The 18914-nt window shown below is 36.2% G+C and overlaps 1 protein-coding gene across 5 annotated transcripts in view; it reads left to right on the top strand.

The window, feature by feature from the left end:
- Nucleotides 1-18914, top strand: part of arhgap24 (Rho GTPase activating protein 24) — a 578933-nt gene that overhangs the window by 530402 nt on the left and 29617 nt on the right. The window lies entirely within an intron of this gene.

Raw genomic sequence — 18914 nt, 5'->3', positions numbered from 1 at the left:
GATGATGGGTCTGTGTCTGTCTTTGTGTGTCACAGTTTGTTGAGGACGGTCTAGAGCTAAAATGGCTGGATGGAAAAATAGCAAACTCCAAACTTAAGCCTGTTATGAGATGTCGATGTGCTGATTAGATTTTGAGCCAAATCGTGCAAGAGGAAGAGAACCCTCAAATACCGTAATTCTACAATTAATTATGAATTCTTCTTGTCAATTGCTATCATAATGACCTATTTTATGATCAGAAAGATCAGCATCAGAGTAATAAATGATTACTGAAATGTTATAGAATAGTTCAGGTAACTTGGTTCCTAGAGTGTAAAGCCTACTTATTTTTTTTAATGGTTTTGGTCAGAAATTGGCAATGACTGTATTCATATTATTTTCAGTAAATGAAATAAAAAGAAGACACAAAGTTCATATGGGTAATGGACAGTTGTGGAGGCACCAGTGTTAACCACTATACTACCTACACCACACTGAAATTAGTTCAGATATTTTTAATTTGTATTATTTTGTTTGTAAACAATTTAAAACATCTGTATGTTTCTCGATAAAAAAGTAAAACAGAACTAATGGCTTGAATTTTAAGATTGCATTGCAAAAATCACAAAGACTGACATTAAGTAGCAGGTCATGAAAAGAGATTTAATAGCTTTATAAGACTTTTTGTTGTAAGAATTGTAAGACAGTTTTTTGTTGAATTAATATTTTCATGTTTGTGGTTCAGATTATTTAATGTCTGTACCAGACATCTGCATAATGCTAAGATGTATATTTTTTTATGTGCACTCAATCTTTACTCTCTTTAGTTATATTTTTTAATAAATACAAAACATTTTTTGTTAGTGTGGGTAAAAATATTACTGCATCTCCAATATTTTCTAATCTTACTGATGAATATGTAATGATCATAATGTACAGACTTTACCAGGTTTACTATTCTCTTTTTGTACTTGAGAGTAAAGAAACACTGCACTGTTTCCTACGTATATATGTTTTGGCAATAATTAAAATTGGATTTACATTGCATCATTATACCAAATAGAAAATGTGATTATTATGCACTGATAACAATCCGGATGGTCCTTTTCCTCTTTGGCCCGGAGGACACGACATCCATGATTTCCAAATACAATTTGAAATGTGGACTCGTCAGACCACAGCACATTTTTCCACTTTGCGTCAGTCCATCTCAGTGAGCTTGGGCCCAGAGAAGCCGGCGCTGTTTTTGGGTGTTGTTGATATATGGCTTTTGCTTTGCATGGTAGAGTTTTAACTTGCACTTGTAGATGTAGCGATGAACTGTGTTAACTGACAATGGTTTTCTGAAGTATTCCTGAGCCCACGTGGTAATATCCTTTACAGAATGATGTCGGTTTTTAATGCAGTGCCGCCTGAGGGATCGAAGGTCACAGGCATCCAGTGTTGGTATTTGGTCTTGCCGCTTATATGCAGAGATTTCTCCAGAATCTCTAAATATTTTGATGATATTATGGACAGTAGATGATGAAATCCCTAGATTCCTTGCAATTGTACGTTGAGAAACGTTGTTCTTAAACTGCTGGACTATTTGCCCACGCAGTTGTTCACAAAGTGGTGAACCTCGCCCCATCCTTGCTTGTGAATGACTGAGCCTTTTGGGGATGCTCCTTTTATACCCAATCATGACAAACACCTGTTTCCAATTTACCTGTTCACCTGTGGAATGTTCAAAACAGGTGTTTTTTGAACATTCCTCAACTTTCCCAGTCTTTTGCTGCCCCTGTCCCAGCTTTTTTGGAACATGTTGCTGGCTTCAAATTCAACATGAGTGAAGATTTGCAAAACAACAATAAAGTTTATCAGTTTGAACATTCAATATCTTGTCTTTGTAGTGTATTCAATTGAATATAGGTTGAAAAGGATTTGCAGATCATTGTATTCTATTTTTATTTGCGTTTTACACAATGTCCCAAGTTAATTGGAATTGGGGTTGTTCCTTTTGATAAACTCTGTTATACATATGGAATTCCTTTAATACTTTTTTTTCTGTTTACAATTTAGGAACTTGTTAAAAAAGAATGAGCCTAACTTTCTTAATAATCTACCAATTCTTACAATTGAAAATATTTTTAAAATTAGCAGTGTTTCCAGACTTTATCAATTATTGTCATGGTGCTCAATTCAATAATTCTCAGCATTCATTTTTCATTAATTTGTGCAAGACTTGCCTTAATTCAGCTGAAAAATGTACACCAGACAAACCACTCAAAATTGAAATTATCTAAAATATATCAAGGATTGGACCCTAATTGTGAATACTGCTAGGTAGTGCTGCTCTTACTTGGGCATATGTTTTGGGACTGCCCAATGTTTATTTGTTACAGTTTCAATCAGATAGTGTAGTATTCACGATCATTGCAGCACCTACTACAGTAGTGTTATGGAGTTATTTCAGATAAGTTTAGACTATCTGGTGATATTTTCTGCAGTACATTATTGGCGCATTGACTAATTCTCCACAATTAGAAGAATCCTACTGCACAATCCATAAGTTAAATAAAGAAAAAATCTAATTGTATTTGCATGAAACTGCACAGAGCTTCTTTAGAATTTGGCAATTATTCCTTAGTGTTATTCTCATATATATCTGCTGTGTTCCTGTCAGCTTCTGTGCAAAAACTGTTTTAATGATTATTACTAGTTAGCTCTCTGTTTTGGTTAAGGGAGTTTTAGTGTGATTTATGATTATAAATCCTAATTGTTTTTATTATATATGAAATTGATTGTATTTCTGATTAAACAGACTTTTAAATTTCATAATTCGTTTCACTTATCTTTGATTGTCATATTATACCACTTCTTTTGTAATGCATATTTTTGAAACAAATAAAATGTTTAAAAGAAGAAAAAAAAAGGCTGAGGGCCACTGGTCTGCAGCTTACAGGATTAAACCTGCTAAGTGCAGCTGTGTTTAAAGGAATGTATGTTTCTCTACCTCACTGAAAGGAGCCAAAGCCTACTTTTTCTGCCCAGCATACTTTGCTATAGATTGGTTGTCCTAAGGTGTTTAATGGAAGCAGGTTAAAACCTGATACTGCTTTTAATTATCCAGTGTTTTGTCAGTTGCATTGGCAAAGAAGCAAGGCACTTGTGATATGTGGGCACCAGAAGAATGTAAACATATTATACAGAAGTAAGACATTAATAACAAGTCAATATGATTTTTAGAAAACCTGAGAAGTTGGTTGAGGGAGCTTTTACTGGAAAAAGTATGAGTGTTCAGGAGAAGAGAAATTCAGATATTCTACTGGATCACTACTCCGTTGGCATGGCTTCATGTTTCCATGTTGGGGTAACACTGAAAATCACCTGTGGGAGTATCCACAACTAAACTGCTTAAAAACATTAAAGGAACACTTTGAAAACACATCAGATCTCAATGGGTAAACTAATAATGCTGGATATCTACTGATATGGACTGGGTAATGTGTTAAGAACGAAAGAATGCCACATTGTTTGATGGAAATTAAAATTATCAATCAACAGAGAGCTGAATTCAAAGACACCTCGAAAATAAAGTGAAAAAATGATGCAGCAGGGTAGCTCATTATGCCGAAATTGCATTGCAGCAACTCAAAATTATACTCAGTAGTTTGTATGGTCTCCACGTGCTTGTATGCATGGATGGTGTCCTGGGGGATCTCCTCCCTGATCTGGACCAGGGCATCACTGCTCCTGGGCAGTCTGAGGAGCAACCTGGCAGCATCGGATGGACCGAAACATAATGTCTCAGAGGTGTTCTATTGGATTTAGGTCAGGTGAGCGTGGGGGCCAGTCAATGGTATCAATTCCTTCATCCTCTAAGAACTGCCCGCATACTCTCGTCACATGAGGCCGGGCATTGTCGTGCACCAGAAGGAACCCAGGACCCACTGCACCAGCATAGGGTCGACAATGGGTCCAAGGATTTTATCCCGATACCTAATGACAGTCAAGGTGCCGTTGTCTAGCCTATAGAGGTCTGTGTGTCCCTCCATGGATATGGCTCCCCAGACCATCACTGACCCACTACCAAACCGGTCATGCTGAACAATGTTACAGGCAGCATAACATTCTCCACGGCTTATCTAGACCCTTTCACGTCTGCTCTCGTGCTCAGGGGGAACCTGCTCTCAAATGTGAAAAGCACAGGGCTCTAGTGGTGGACCAGCCAATTCTGGTATTCTATGGCAAATGCTAATTGAGCTTCACAGTGCTGGGCAGTGAACAAACACAGGGCCCACTAGAGGATGTCAGACTCTCAGGCCACCCTCATGAAGTCTGTTTTTGATTGTTTGGTCAGAGACATTCACACCAGTGGCCTGCTGGAGGTAGGGCTCTGGCAGTGCTCATCTTGTTCCTTCTTGCGCAAAGGAGCAGATACCAGTCCTGCTGATGGGTTGACCTTCTACGGCCCTGTCCAGCTCTCCTAGGGTAACTGCCTGTCTCCTGGAAAGTCCTTCATGCCCTTGAGACTGTGCTGGAAGACACTGCAAACCTTCTGGCAATGGTATGTATTGATGTACCATTCTGGAGAAGCTGGACTACCTGTGCAACCTCTGTAGGGTCCAGGTATCACCTCATGCTACTAGTAGTGACACTGACCATAGCCAAATGCAAAACTAGTGAAAAAACAGAAAAAATGTCAGTGGCCTCCAACTGTTAAACCATTCCTGTTTTGGGGGTCGTCTCATTGTTGCCCCTCTAGTACACCTGTTGTCAATTTCATTAACTCCAAAGCAGCTGAAACTGATTAACAACCCCCTCTGCTACGTGATACAGATCAATTTCCCAGAGGTTTCATGGACTTGATGCTATACCCTGATTAAAAAGTGTTCCTTTAATTTTTTGAGCAGTATATATATACACTGGAGCTGGCCAGGATCTTGAAATTTCTTTTTTTGTCAGCTTATATTATTAGCCTACATATTTTACTGCATCAGAACCCTGCCTTGAAGAACCAGTATCTTGTTTTTTGTCAGCCTTACTGGCTCCAGGATAAAGATTGAATTTCCCATGATGTGCTTCTAAATATTAAATGCTTTGCCCAGGCTAGTCAGGCTGTAACACTCTGTCATCCATCCATCCATCCATTTTCCAACCCGCTGAATCCGAACACAGGGTCACGGGGGTCTGCTGGAGCCAATCCCAGCCAACACAGGGCACAAGGCAGGAACCAATCCTGGGCAGGGTGCCAACCCACCGCAGACACTCTGTCATACTAAAGTAAATTCACAGGAGAAGGCTGTGTCTCAGAAGATTATCAGTACAGTTTGTTCTAAAGTATGCTATTCTTCCTGGGGTTTGATCACAAGGGTGTCCATGCATAACATCTAGGCTATGTTGAGACAGACTCTGAATATAGATTTGTGTGCAATGGACTGCCCAATGTTAATAATGTCTTGTTTGATACAAGGTACTTTAATGGTAAAAATAGCAAAAAACTAACAACTTTGTGACTCTGAATTACTAGATTTGAACTCAACATCAGATCAATACCTAGTTAATGTCCGTTCTGCACTTTTTTGACTTGGTGCAGAATGTTAATTTTCTTACCCATTTGCATGGTCATATATTGAAATTGGTCTGTACAACTCACTTATCTTTTGGCAGTATTCATAACACATAGATTTTCAGGCCATAAAGCTGTGCTCCTATTTTGTCTCCATTCCCCTTCCTGTCTTTCAGTGTAAAATCTACTTTAGAAATCATGTCTCATCTTTGTTTCTATATTAGATAATCTTATTGACGACTCAGCCATCTGCCCATATTTTGAGTCCACTTGACTTTATAATTTTGATTCTACATTTTGCTATGTGAAGGCAGCTGACTGACACTTTGACATACTATGGCAAAGTCTGGACACACTGTCCATGCCCAGGCTATGTCTGATCATCAAAGGGCCTTCATAGGTGCACTGACCACAGTTAAGAATGTCTATTATGGCAGAGTGACCATGATGTTGTTGCAAATTATTCCACTGAAGTAAAAAAAATCCTTTACTTTTCCATGACAAAATAAAAAAGATAAATAATTCTATTAATGTTAATCATCTACTTATTTTCCTTCTTATCTTTTTGATTTTTAAATTTTTTATACTTTGTTACTCCCCAAGGGAAAATTGTCTTTTCGCATGACCTCTGGGGGTTCCCTTTCATTGTCCCTACTTCAGATACTTTTCACCATTTTCATCTTTATCTCCCTGCTCTGTAAATTAAAGGCCTACTACTTGTTTTAAGCCAGTGGGCTTACCTTAATATACTACACAGGACAGAAGGCTTCGGTACAGTATTGGCCCCCTCTTGCCACAGAACTTTTGTTACAGACACACTGGGACAACACTACACTACAGTTACAGTTACAAATTTACAAAATACAACTAGCACCAACAGAAACACAGATGTCAATGTAACAGATCATTTACTCATTAGAGTTAACCAAAAAACAGCACACAAATCCATCCAAACAATAAATGCATTCAAAATTAGAATTATAACTAAATGCAAATATAAAATGTATAAAATGAAATATAAGTTCAGATGTTATATACATATTGCAGTTCTGTATTCAGTCTCTAATTGATTTTTAAACCGTTAGGTAGAACTAAGTCTTTTGTAGTTTTTAGTTATTTCATTGTTACCTCTGCAGTCAGAGGTAAAAAGTGACAGTATGTTAGCTACCCCACATGCATTAGTAATATACCTATATCTTTGTTTTATAGTTTTCAGTATTAGTCGTCAATTACTTGTAAGAATTCATAGATTATAATTGTTTGCACTAACCTATAATATTTTTATAAAAGAGTATTATAACCAATGAAAATGTTCCAGTAGAGACTCTGGTTTATTTGCATAATTATTTTAGTGATGTAAATTTTGACCAAATTCATGCTTACATTATTTATGAAATTTCAATATCCAGTTAGTCAAAATCAGAAGAAGAAAGCAAGTTAAGCTTTTTTCCGCCATGTTTGTAAATCTAAGGAAATGAGCATGTCATGCATCAGAACTGAGATTAAAGAAGTAGGGCTGTTTTACTAAGGCCTATCTAAGAATGCATGAGTGGGCAGTCATTACTGAATTGTGGAGTTGGACAAGAAAGCTTATTGCTTTCATTTAGCTTCAGGAGCCAAGTCAGAAAATAACCCTAATTAGGAAATCATATGGAATGTAACATTATTAGTGGGAAAGAATGGATATCTGCAAGTGCCTTTATTATGTCGTGGAAAACATTGGAATAAATTAAATACAGTAGGCTTTTCCTGGTTTTAGACAGATTTTAAAAGGAGGTTTCAATTAATTTTTTTCTGGTTTTGTTTATAAAAGTGGCAAACCTCTTGCTTTATATTGGGGTGTTTTGTCTTCATAGAGTAATATATATTGCTCTACTTTCCCCTATTGTATTATTAATATGTAGCCTTAGAATGCCTAATCTCACAGACTTACCACTGTTTATAAGGTATTATTGTATATAACTTATCCCCACCTTCCCTTCTATATCTATTACCTTAGGCAATTAGATGTAGTAAAAAGAGAAGCAGAAGTTAAGTTACAGTTTAAATAATGTATTATTGATAATATTCAGAAATAATAACAAAATGCAAAGTATATTTGAATATTGGCAACCATACAACCTGATTAAATGATGATATGTAGTTCAGGCGGCACAGACTTGTAGTTACTTAAATGTCTCTAGTTAAGGCATCATTGGTGCTCAGCTTTCAGCCACATGTCTGTTCAAAATGGCTGCTGAGCTGTGCTCTTCATCACAGGATAGCAAGAGAGATGCTTCTTCATCATATGTTGGTTGGTAAGAGAGATGCTTCTTTCAGATGTTGGTTAGTGAGAGTGAGATACTGAGGTTAAACACATACATTTATAGATGTTCTGTCCAATCCCGAGAGCCAATAGGACATCATGGTACTTAAAGGCCTCTGAGACAAGCCAATTCCAAACAGCCATACCTCAGACCAATGGGGGAAATAGAACATCTTAACACCTGCCCCCAAACCATATGTTAAAGTACACCTTAGCCCATTTGCGGGGGTAGAAATGACTTTAGCAAGGAAACACTTGCCAAACTGGTTTAAAACACACATCCCCCAAATCCTGTTGTAAAATTCAAACAGACCCATTCCTAAGGGGGGGGGGGGGGGGGGTGGTAAACACTAAATTACATTGCTTTGTCTAAATTACAAATAAAGATATACAGTACAAAATATTCATCAAGTTATATGTAAAATCTCACATCACAGCATGGGGTCATACAAATAGCGAACTTCCTGCTTTCATGCACTGATTAAGTCATGTACATCTGATCTAACAGAGCGGGAAAGGTGTGAAAAAATTCATGCCTAATTAATGAATTTACATCAGTTGGGTTCAATATAGAAATTCCATCCTTTAAAACTACTGACTAAAAAGTACTGATTTATTCAAATGTTACATGTGCATTGATGTTTCTAGCATGTATACTAAATATTAGAATTTATCAGTGGAGAAGCCCGATTACAAATGTTTGTACACAAGTTTTAAGATATTATTAGAGGTTACTCAGTACTGGTATTTGTGAATATCAGCTTGTTGTGGATGCATAATAATACTGGAATAATAAAGTTTCCCTTGGCCTTGAATTTGACACTTTTTTCACAAAAGTAGTAGTGTGCATTTTTGCTTTTAATGAAATTTAATCTTAATCTAAAACACCTAAAAAATACAATAAAAGTAAAAATATGAAATTATATTGATAGCGGTGAAAGGATACTGTAAATACAGGAATAGTAAACAACCATAAATGGTAATCCCTACACACAAACGTAACCCTATAGTGCTGTAATTCCTGGGCCACCAATAGACTCTACTTAATGGTCATTCTGTCCATGACCTATTAGATATCCACCTCAATTATATGATAATGATACACTATTCTTTGCCACAGTAGCAGCACCACTTAACACAGACACAGATTGTCAAAAATTGTGGCACTGAGTAAAAGATTTGTTTTGCAGCTGAGGTAATATTGGCTACTATTTTAACTGGCTTTGTTAAGTGTTCTCAGTGTAGCACAGACTAAGTACATATCATAATGGATGTTTGGCATCATCTGTAAAATGTCAGTCAGAATTAAGTTTTTTGTCAGACACCAGGGGCCTCATGCATAACGCTGTGCGTAGAATTTGCACTATACAATGACGTAAGCACAAAAGCGGAAATGTGCTTACGCAAAAAAAAAAAAAACAGAAAATCTGTGCGAACGCCAACTTCCACGTTCTTCCGCTCCATAAATCCCGGTCAGCGTGAAAAGTAACACACGTGCACGCGCCTGCTGTCCTGCCCCAACTCCTCCCAGAATTACACCTCTTTGAATATGCAAATCAATATAAATAGCCCTTAAGCTCAGCGTTCTGTGAAAAGACAACGGCAAAAGCAAGAGGGAAAATAGAACAATTTCAGCGAATACCAAGTGGAGGGAAGGAAAAACGTACTATTTGTTGGTTTAAACAGTCGTATAAACAACAAAAGGAAGATGATCGCGTGATATAGCGTGTCAGAGAAACTCGAAAGCTCAAGTATACAAAGTCGCACAGTGCCCGAAACAAAAAAGAAGTTGTCACATATCAAAGTCGCCGTGAAAAGGCGAGTCGTAGCCCACTGTCTGAGTGTCACATGAAAGCTTATTAGGGTACAGAGAGAAAAAAAAGGCACACAGTGGGAAAAAAGCACAAAATGTCAACTTTAATCACTAAATTTCCATTTTAATCACGTGTTTATTTTGTCATTAAAGTAGAACATCATAAACTTCATCCTAAATCGTTTAATTTACCAGTTTCTCAATCCCATCGTAACTAAAGTAGCACGTTAAATGCTTTGTTTTGTATTTGATCTTCTATGTGCTCTGTGTGTGTGAATCACTACGTGCTTCCTCCCTTTCTCTTCCTCCGACAGGACATAGAATCCATTACATTCGTAATATTACAGCTCTATGAATAATTAAAATACTGAGATGTATCCGTGATATCATTTTCATGATGATAGGCGTTAAAGCATGCTATTAAACATGGGAACACGGTGGTGCAGTGATTGTTCATGTCTCACGCAAGATGCTTGCTGCGCGACCTTTGATGAAATAATTTGTTGTAGCAGTACTGTCTCTTTTAAACATACTAACCTCCAATTCCTGTCCTTACTTTTCTTTCTCCAAATACCCAATCGCCACACAATCAGCTCTGTAATAGACATTAAGCCATCTGTAAGCTTAGAACACCGATTCTTCAAAACTTTTAAGGAACATGGAAATATCTTCGTAGTGTGTATTTAATTATTCTATACATTTATCCTTCCAGTGTCGCGTCAGCACTAGCAAGAATACAGCGCAAGGCAGGAACAATCTGTGAACGGAGCGCCAGCGTCTCTCTAGCACTGCAGAACCATGTAGTTAAAGTTTTATCTGTATAATAAACATATTTTGGTGCATTTCATTTTAAAAATGATATCGTCATCATATGTAAATATGCGCTTTATAAAGTGGCTCAGGCTATGCAATATTATAACTGTATCGCACGTTTACAATGAGGTAATTGTACTTATAAGTACAAACAATTCTACAAGGAGCACTTGATGGACTGATTGAGTGCGTTTAGAGTTCTTGGGATGAAACTGTTTCTGAACTGTGAGGTCCGTACAGGAAAGGCTCTGAAGCATTTGTCATATGAGAGCAGTTCAATAGACAACATGGCTGAGGCAGCGTGTGCTTGATGCTGTATACCGATAATTCTCTTTTTGATCAGCTGCTGTACAACTGTGATTCCCCACTCAGATATAGTGATATACTGTAAATACTCCGAGTGGTACAGTGAGAATAATATGGAAAAAGATGATCCGATGTGACAACACCTAACGGGCGCAGCTGAAAGAAGAAGAAGAAGGTGCAGTGAGAGTAATAACGCTAAAGCAGTTATGGTATTTGGAATAGTTTGACCATTCTGTGGACCATTATATTGCTACAGGTTAATTACAATCAGAAGCATTAAACTAATAAACAATATGTGGATTATTTCAGTGTATTTATAAAGCTGCGTTAGGGATGTGGATCTAAAAAAGAATGGGTAACCACACAGGAACAGTAGCACTGCTTTGACGCTGGGTGCCGCCAGTCTGCAAAAAAAAACGAGCGGAGAACATGCTTATGACAGGGTATGAGCTACCGTGGAAATGTACGTGGCTTTATGCCAAGTTTACGTTTTATACATCGCAATTTGAACATGGAAACGTTCTTACGCAACATTTTTGTGCATATGCACCGTTTATACATGAGACCCCTGGACCAAAACAGGACTGTCAGTAAAATAAGTGTCAAAGCAAAGGTGTGCCAGGAACACTAGACAAAACTATTTTATTAAAATTATTTTAATTAATGTATAATATCACTTAAATTTTAAACTTGGGTTATAATTGAATGTCTGTTTTTTTTACTTTCTCGTAAATGAAGTATAGGGAAAGTATTGTAATCATCCAGACGTTTGATGTCGAGATTTTGATGAATCTCGATGTTTTAGACCTCCCTGAGCCCAAAAATACCATTTTTGTAATTATGTCTGTATGCCTGTCTGTATGTGTGTGTAAATAAACACGCTAACTTTAGTTACCTTTCACTTAGGTCAACCAAATTTTCCATGCAAGTATTAGGTACAAAATGCAGATTTCTATCAACTTTTAGGCTATTTCCGCTAACCGGAAGTGGTACTTTACCTTTTATTCATGCAGCTGCAGTGTCCGATTTATTCAAGTTTACTTTTATACAGTAGTAATTGTTCAATATATTATTAATTTGATTTGATTTGTTGTTGATGGTTCTTTAATGTACATAATATAAAAATATAATTATTATCTTGAGGTTTACTCCTCAAATATCCATCCCCATATCTGAGTATAGGAAAAGTCTAGGGGAGACAACTCCTGATTTTTTAATATTCCCTATATTAGTATTTTATAGCTTCCTTTGTTATCTTTATTACTAAGCAGAAGCTCCTACATGCACCTCCACCATGCCGTGAAAATGAGTCCTAAGGCTGCATTCATTCTATGAAAAGGCAAACACATATTGACAGCCAACTGACTAAAAGAAAATGTCCTCATTGTAGAATCATTGACTGCCAATTTACAATGAGGCATGTATATGAAGTCAGCACTAATCTGTTGAATCCAGATCAAAGCACCAGTGAGATGATTTCTTTTTGGTAGGAGTGCAGCTTAACCCCTGGGTAAAAGATTACGTTTGAGGATATGACTTCATACTAAACTGAACTTGTCTGCTTGACAATGTTGAACATAGATGCCACCCAAAGACTTTGGAGCAATTTGCTCACTTAATTGCAGTTACACGTGAAATCTGTTTTTAAGTAATTGTTAAGTTTTTAAGTTGTTGTTAACTACAATTTTGAAATGAATAGTGATTTTTATATTTCTTTAACAGTGACTGCAGATAATCAATTGCATATTACTTTGCTATTTGAATGTTTTCATTTACAATTCCAATTTGTTCCCACAGTTCAAAGGAATACATGCTGTTCTTTTCAGGTGACTCTAGATATATGGTTGTTTATGTTTATGTATGTCTCTGTGTGTGACAGAGTGATAGTGCCCTTTGATGGACTGGCATCCAGCCTAAAAAGGGGTTCTATCTTGCATGTGTTTTTGCTGGCATTGGCTATAGTGAAGAGACAGAATACAGTAGGTAGGCTGATTTTTTTTTTTTTTTTTTAATTTTAACAGAGCACCCTTACTAAGAATCATGGAGACAACATTAAAAGACAAGTGTAATCGTCTTATTAAAATAACAGTAAATGTAATAGTATAATGCAACAAAGCCATTTCATAGAGTATAATAAGCAAATAATGTGTCCGTGGTCAAAAGACTGCCAAGTAATACTTAACTCTAGCTAAATATAGGCTGTATATTTGCAAGGCTATATCAGTATGCTTAGTTGATGAATTAAGGAGGAGACAATTTTTGAGTGGTGTATTTCTAGACAGTTTTATCTGTCTTGTATATAAAAGGTATTCTTTGAAAGAGGGAACATGTTGTCATTATTTTTATATTTGATAGTTTTCTTTTTAATAACCCATTGTGTTTGTCTGTCTCTCTGTCAGTAAATCTGTAGATCTGCTAGAATACATTTTTGCTAATGTAATGTGCAGGCTAGCAACTCTCAGAAGTCCCAGGTTATCACAGCAGAGTTTTACTGTGTCATTGGCATCACAGCAAGTGTGAGACCAGAGGGTGGTTTCCTGATGAAATATCTTAAAGGATAAGTGCAGTATATTTAAATCAAGTTATTTCTTCACAATTATGATAGTAATTTACCATAAGAAATCGTGCTCTAAAGAGAAACTTTTTTCATAAATTTTTGCATTTTAAAATGGAGTTCAAGGGGCACCAGTCCAAACATGACCACAAAAGCTTTAAAACTTTACAAAAATGTCTACTTTGAATGGACAAATGTTTCCATTTAAGAATATGTGTTGTCTTAGTGTCTAATGCATGTTTGTGACAATATAAAGAAACTGTATGTAATACATTTAATCACAGATTCTTGGTACTATTTTTCTTGAGCTATGAATACATTTCCTGTTAGCTTGTCTGCTCACAGCTGCCATCATTGTTGAAGTTTTTTTTTTTTTAATTTTCACTGGCGCACTGCCAATTGTCTGTAGTCTTGTTATGGCTTCAGTGTTTATATTTTCCTCCTTTGTCTCTCTAATTCTGTTTTATCAATGGTTGTATTGTGCCATGGCTTGTAACAAATGGTGTTCTGCACAAAAGTTTGTGGAGCCATCAGTATGTTCTGAAATAATCTAATTTGAGTATGCATCTACCTTCAAACCATTGTAGCTATACCACCTGTCAAACCTTAGTGCCAGCACTGGCAGCACATATATACAATGAACAAGCTAATTATGCCACCAGAAAATGTCATTTACCATTTACTGCTGTACTTTTTTGGATTTCTGAAGCAACTTGCTTCTTCTATCTCTGTAGAAAATGACATACTTTCCACTATAATCCATATTCCCTTACCAATCAACTTATTCTCAGAGTTTAGTTTACCAGCTGAAAATGATATCTCAGCGCTTATAACAAAACCTAATTCTTCCACTTGCCAATTGGATCCAGTACATACAAGCTTTGTTAAGTCCTGTTTATCACATATCTCCCCCATGATAACTATTATAATTAACTCTTCCCTTATTTCTGACACGGTCCCCCACTCATTAAAAACTGCCTCAATTACTCCAGTTCTGAAAAAAAAAAACTGACTTAGATCCTAATATCTTCAACAATTATTATTTCAAATGTTCCATTCATATCAAAAATTCTTGAAAACATAGTTGCCTTCAGTCCCATCTTTTTGAACAGTTCTGGCTTTTGTCCGAAACACAGCACAGAAACTGCCCTGGTCAAAATCACTAATATTCAAGCAAAGGGCTTTAAGTCAGAGAATGCAGTTGTTATTCGGGTAGTTCCGCAGGGTTCTGTTTTGGGGCCACTTTTTTTTTCATCTACATCTTCCAAGTAGGCAATATTTTTCAACACCATAGTATTAAATTATATTGTTATGCTGATGACACACAGCATTATCTATCTACTAAATCCACTTCTGTTTTCCCTCCAGATACTCTTTTGGTATGTCTCCAAGACATAAAGTCATGGATGACTCGCAATTTTCTTCAATTAAATAGCAGTAAAACGGAGGTGCTCCTCATTGGTTCTAAATCTACACTTCCTAAGGTTAACCATTCTGCCATTTTAATTAACAACACTATCACAAACATCTCTTCCCAGAATAAGAGTCTGAGCATCATTCTGGACAGTACCCTTTCTTTTTCTTCCCATATAAATAATGTTTCCTGGACTGCCTTCCTCCATCTCTGACACATTTCTAGACTTCGTCCTGTTCTTACACAACTCAGTGCTGAAGTATTGGTTAATGCCTTAGTCACTTCATGAATAGATTACTGTAATGCTATTCTATTTGGCATCCCCAAAAAACTTATCCATCTCTTACAAGTTATACAAAATTGTGCTGCTAGGATAATTACCTGTTCTAAATCCATTGAACATATTACACCTCTTCTCTTCCAACTTCACTAGCTCCCTATTTACTGCCGAATACAATACAAAATACTGCTCTTAACATTTAAAGCTCTCCACAACCTTGCTCCTCCCTACTTCACTGATCTCCTAGACTTACACTCCATCTCGCTCACTCAGATCCTCTTCTGCAGCTTTACTTTCTGTACCACACATCAAATTCTGTTCTATGGGAGCTCGAGCATTCTCTCATAGTGCTCCTCAACTCTGGAATTCTCTTCCCTCTCATATCCGTCAACTAGGCTCAATAACACAATTTAAAACTGCCCTCAAAACATATCTTTATAAACTGGTATACCATGTTTATCACTGTTACAGCCAATTACCTTTGATGTTTGTTACTACTTCTGTACCTTTATTGCTATTTGATTTTATTGTCCTATTTACCTAGAGTACTAAGAAAGGTGCCTTTTAAATAAAGTGTATTATTATTATTAATTGTTTATTATTATTGTTATTATTATTATTAATATTAATATTATTACTCAAATCATATTTATCTCATTTGCTATGTGTACTCAAATAATATTTTTAAAATGCAATATTAGCATAAACACTGAACATACAGACACAGTGGTTTGATGAAAGGTACACACTCAAATCATATTATTTCTTTTTGCAAAGTGTGTCTCATACACACCCAAGTTGAATTGCAAGTTGCCTAAAAAATGGGCCTAAGCTTTCTCAAAAGCTTGCATATTGTAATCTGTTCAGTTAACCAATAAAAGGTGTCATTTTGCCTGACTTCTTATTATATATAATATGAAAAGCATCTGCTGTAATCACAATGTCTGTCTTTCCAGTGAACTAGTTTCATTGAAATTTGGCACACTTATTCTTCAAAATTTTGTCGGAATGTTAAATTTTCATTTTAATATCTTGATAGAGTGTGCTGCTATACAGAATTTTGAAATTTTGAAAAGCATTGGCAAATTTGTAAAGTGTGCATCTTAAAACATATGTGCGATTTCATATACGGATTTATCTGGACAGAGATTACTTCAACTTGCATATTTTGTATATTTTCCTCTTTACTCATCTGACAGCCACCTCTAAAGGCAAAAGACATCCACCAATACAAGTTAGCCAAATGCCACTAGAGGCACACACATGCAACCTGCTTGAACAGCTTCTGCTACTTGATGTAAGTTAATGTAACTGTAACAAAAAATAAAATAAAATGAATGTAAGTGCAAAAGGAATTATATAAACATTGATATGAAAGCACAGAGTGAACATATATGTTCATTATTTATAGCACACTAAAAACAACCTCATGGTTTTCTTACCTGCTCACCATAATGATTCAGTGTTTCTCTTACACAACTTATCATGGTCTGAAGCAGCCAACATTTTTACTTTAAACATTACATTTTAAAGGTTTAAATTCTTAATAATGTTATGTTTAAAACATTCTATCTACTGTTAGTCACAGACCCTCTACATCCAAAACCTAACATGAATCAATACCATTTTTATATCAATTATATTGGAATATGGAGTCAAGGAAAGCTATTTAGGCAACACCAGCCTGTTTGAGATATTTTCTAACTACATGGCATTGTAAAGTACTGTTAAAAAGCACATTTTTAATGTAGTCTACTAACAAGCACAGCAACTCTATCCTATTATTACTGTTATTTATGAATATGATTAAATGTGGTAACTGTCTATTGAAGTAACTTTAGAAATTTAAAGTATTAAAACTTCCAAAAGAGCTAAGCACCCAAATTTTACTTTTATTGAACTGAGAACCCTTGTACACATTCAACACTACTTCGTTCTTTTGTTTTTATAGCTGCACAGCCACTAGCACAATGACATCAGCTCTCAATCACAGCAATGTTCTGTATGTAGATTTGGGTGCATGATCTAGATTAACACTGTTAATCCATGGCTGTGCTTCTTGAGAAAGTACTGCACTGCTGGAAAACTAGCAATATCTGTTAGCTAAGAGTTGTAAATATTCTCCTAACTTTGCAATGGAATAGTAACCTTTCCAGGGCTGGTTCTTACATTAGATGGATTTTATGAATATGAGTGAGTATTTCTCTTATCATTTTCTTCTTCATTTGTGCAATGCTGTCTCTATCATCTGTCCTGAAAATTGGAAAACTTTGTGCATTTAACATAAAAAGTATCTTCTATGTGACCTAGAAGAACAAAGAGAGTGAGCATCTTATAGTTACTGCAAGGCCATCATGAAATTACAGTGGATGACCACCACTCCCCACAGTTATGCCCACTATCACTAGTGCTTGCCATTTGAATGTAGCAGCATCATGAGTGACCAGTATGTTTAGATAACTCAGGAAATGTAGTGGGTGATGACAGTAGAATGAGCACCAATGCACAAAAAAAATCTGATTATCCATAGTACCGTTAGCTTACCCTCACTATCCCAGCCCTAGTCTCTTATCATAAACAAAGGACAGGGTAAACACACTGTGCTCTTTTTAGCGGAACCAGCTGCCCTTATATCACAGATGTCCAGCTGACAGACCTCATGGTGCATGTAAAGGAATATTAACTGCCAATATACACAGATGAGTCTATTATTCATGTACAAGAGAAATAAACTGTAAGCGTACTGTGATCAGAGCTCTGATCCCACTGATTGTTGGATCAGAATCGTTATCTGCCATCAGGACCAGCATGCAAAATTGCAAAGGTGACATATGAGAACAAGATGAGTAAATACCTTGTGGTGAGATAGTAATGGGTCATTGCCATCAATTATACAAAACCCTGCCATGCTGCAGGAAAAGGGAGAAGAGAATTAACAGAACATGTTTTGTTCAGTCTAAAAATAATAAGTTCAGATGCAGCAGTGATGATCTGAATAGCATCAGATTAAGAAAAATAATGTATACTTATTAAAAACAGCTCAAATATTATATAAAGTTTAACTACAAGTACATCTTGCTTTATGTTCTATTTTGTTATAAGGGTGACTGTAGTATGGCCCAGTGGTTTGTTGCAGCTGCAAATGGCGGAGTTCAGTTCACTTTTGTTTACTCCCACATTACAAACAGATGCATGTTAGGTTAAACAACTCTAAATTTTCACTTTTGTGTGTCTTGTCAAATGCAAAACACTGCTGGGATAGGCTCTGACTTTTGTGACTTATTTTTAACATGTTTAAGGTTAAAAAACCTAGAATAAGCCTGAATATTTTTAAAGACAGAACTGGTCAAATACCCGGAATACCAGGCATATTTCAAATTTCAGTACTGGTGTGAAAGTAGAATGATCAGTGTTGAACAAAAATTGGAGATCAAATGGAGTGCTTATATGCACATTTAGAGGAGTTTAGTGGACAAGCCTCTATACTGTTACTTTGAAGCTAAAGGTGTATACATGTCGGTCTAGAGGAGTAGTTTATTTTGAATTTTATATTGTATTTTTAGAGGCTGGGCATTTAGAGTGCATTCAGAGTTCATATTGCTTTTATAGTGTTGTCTACTACTTTCAGAGTCATAGCACTATACGATAAGCTGTTCTTGCCCCTATTTCCTATTTTTTAATTATTCATTATTTTCATCATTCATTATTTTTGATCTTATTTAAACTGGTTATTTTCTTCTGCATATAGTAAATCACATCCTGGATGCAAGTGTGGTATTTAGCAGAGCACACTTCAGGAGTAGGTAACATCATTCTGACATTTCAGTGCTTTTACAGGGCATAGAACCAGTGCTATGTTAAAATGTCTAATAGTTAAGGTACACCTTCCACCTTAGAAT

This window comes from Erpetoichthys calabaricus, chromosome 5, assembly GCF_900747795.2.
Source record: "Erpetoichthys calabaricus chromosome 5, fErpCal1.3, whole genome shotgun sequence".
Classification (NCBI taxonomy): Eukaryota; Metazoa; Chordata; class Cladistia; order Polypteriformes; family Polypteridae; genus Erpetoichthys; species Erpetoichthys calabaricus.
This window is presented reverse-complemented; position numbering and strand designations above follow the sequence as displayed.